This window comes from Odontomachus brunneus, unplaced genomic scaffold, assembly GCF_010583005.1.
Source record: "Odontomachus brunneus isolate Ranch 3 - 2012 unplaced genomic scaffold, Obru_v1 Obru_scaffold_306, whole genome shotgun sequence".
NCBI classification, from domain to species: Eukaryota; Metazoa; Arthropoda; class Insecta; order Hymenoptera; family Formicidae; genus Odontomachus; species Odontomachus brunneus.
Genome location: NW_022639756.1, coordinates 97,975 through 100,429, shown reverse-complemented (window position 1 = coordinate 100,429; position 2,455 = coordinate 97,975). Strand labels below are relative to the sequence as shown.

The 2,455-nt window shown below is 25.1% G+C and overlaps 1 protein-coding gene across 1 annotated transcript in view; it reads left to right on the top strand.

Annotated features, from left to right (window-relative positions):
• Nucleotides 1–1,702: 1,702 nt before the first annotated feature.
• The window catches only part of LOC116853334, a 5,803-nt gene continuing 5,050 nt past the window's right edge, over nt 1,703–2,455 (top strand). Inside the window, exon 1 of the mRNA XM_032834390.1 lies at nt 1,703–1,832. The gene's annotated coding sequence lies outside the window, so the exon portion shown is untranslated. The remainder of the gene's footprint in view (nt 1,833–2,455) is intronic.

The window sequence follows — 2,455 nt, the reverse complement described above, 5'->3', positions numbered from 1 at the left end:
TAAATATGAATTGTAAGAACATCGTTGGAGTCATCAGAATCACCGCATGCGCACTTGGTCGTCAGGTTAAGCAACAGTTTAATGCGGTCAGGACATGGATGGTGACCAGTAGTATATTGCTTGGGATCGAAATTATCGCTGGAGGATTTCACGAAAGTATGAAGTGTATTTGACAACCTTTGATACATAGTAGTTTATGAAACATGAGAAAACTAGGAATATATAAGTATATTTTTTTAAATATTATGATTTTCTCACAGTAATATCATTGTGATTTTCACCATTATATTACTGTGATGCATTTGCCGCGGACATTTTAATATTACTGTGATATCTTAGTAATATTCCAGCATTATTTCTGTTATATTCCCTGGTAATATTGCAATAAAAATATAATATTGCTGTGATATTTTTGCGATATTACGTTCTGTGTGGGTTGTATGTATTTTTAAATTTTTTAAATTAAAAAAATTTTTTTATTCTTTTATGTATTTCTTTATATTACAACTAAAATGTTATTGTTAACATAAAATTATGTTATACACGTAATATGTCATAAAAAAAAACAAAAAATGTATTTATGGTTCTATTCTGAATCAACTGAATTGCTATTGAGACAAAGAAGAAAATTTTAATCTTAAATGGTATCTCTTGAACATAGGAACTTTTTTAAACTGAAATAAGATGAAGGAAAAATAATTTTAGTATTTTCTTTCTTCGGTCTAGTTACATAGGTTTAATTATTTATTTTATTATATAATTTATTAATTAATTATACATTTATTATACATTTATTATTTTATACATTTTATACATTTATTATACATTTATTATACATTTATTATACACTTATTATACATTTTCCCTGCTCTAATTTACTGGTTACATGCGTAGGTTTAATTGTTTATTACTTTATTTATATTTATATATTATTTATATTTATATTTATGATTTATTTTATTTTATTATTTTACTCATACCAATCCGAAAACGAAATACAAATAACTATATGGCAAAAAATTAAATAAATGGATATTTATTTCAATTATTTATTCAATGCTTATTTTATATATTATTTATCTGTTTATTATCTGTATTATTTATTTATTGCCAAAATATTACATTTAAAATTTATAACATCGAAACTATTTCGATACGAAATAAGTATTTTATACAAACTCTCTTTTTTGGAAAAACTTTTTCTCTTAAATTTGTCATATTAAAATTCTGAGATACAATAATTTCAGTACCAAATTTGGAAACAGTGACTCCAAAAACTACTATATGCATAGTTTTAGAGAAATTGATTGGCGCGTTTGATTTTTAAAGAATTATGTCCTTCTAGAATTATAATATTTACACTATGTGTTGGTCAACTAATATGTGCTGCTAGGATATCGTTGTCCTCAAGTTGATTTTACAATCATCGAATTTTTTTTAATGTAAAATTTTCCCTAAATACATTTTTCTGGTTAATATATTTTTTCAAAGTTATCAAGATAATCTTCGTTATATTATGTCTATAAATGATATTCTCGTTATTTTTTTCACTTTTCTTATACATTTCTTCTTAAATTTCTACACATATTTACTTTTTTTCAAATATAGAAGAGACATAGTTAAAGTGTACGCAAATATAAGATATAATGTTGTACGTAATGTTGTAAATAGAAGATACGTGTCTCTCCAAGGATAATATTACTATTAGCTGATTCCGAATTAAGATCATTACTGTTACGTATCTACAAGGAGCAAACTCACTTGAAATCGAAATTGTTATATTTCGAGAATTTTCTTCTTTCTCCATCATTATTCTCAGTACATATATCGAAGTAAGTAGATTATTTTATTATTAAACAATTAACAGCGAAGAAGAAAATTATTTAATATTATTCACATTGTTGCTTAACCCTAGGAGTACATACTTATTTTACGCATGCTTAGATAGTAGGAACCTACTTTTTTCGTTATAATTCTTGAAAAATCTTCTATTTGATGTACTTTTTTTTATTGTAAATTGTCTTAGAAATACTTATATTCATTCAGAATTAGTTTAAAACTACTATAAATGCTAATAAGCACGGGTTGAAAAATTGTAGTTGCAAAGATAACGTCGTTTTAGAGTTGGTTTTCGGGTTAGAGCCGCATGAATTCTTTGTCTGATTCCGACGTTTCGCGAACATTTTAGTCTGCTTCATCAGAGAGGAACAATCCGGGGCAGAGTCTCTCCCCCGTGCATATATGTACATGTACTGTTTACCATATTTATGTATACTGCGTGTATACTGTGTACCAAAATTACGTTCCATTTATAAAATTACTTTTGTAAATAATTTTTTAATAAACAATGACGCTTAAACTTTTTGAATGTTACTACTAGGAAAAATTTTTGGAAGATCATTTAGTAATATATATATATATATATATATATATATATATATATATATATATATAT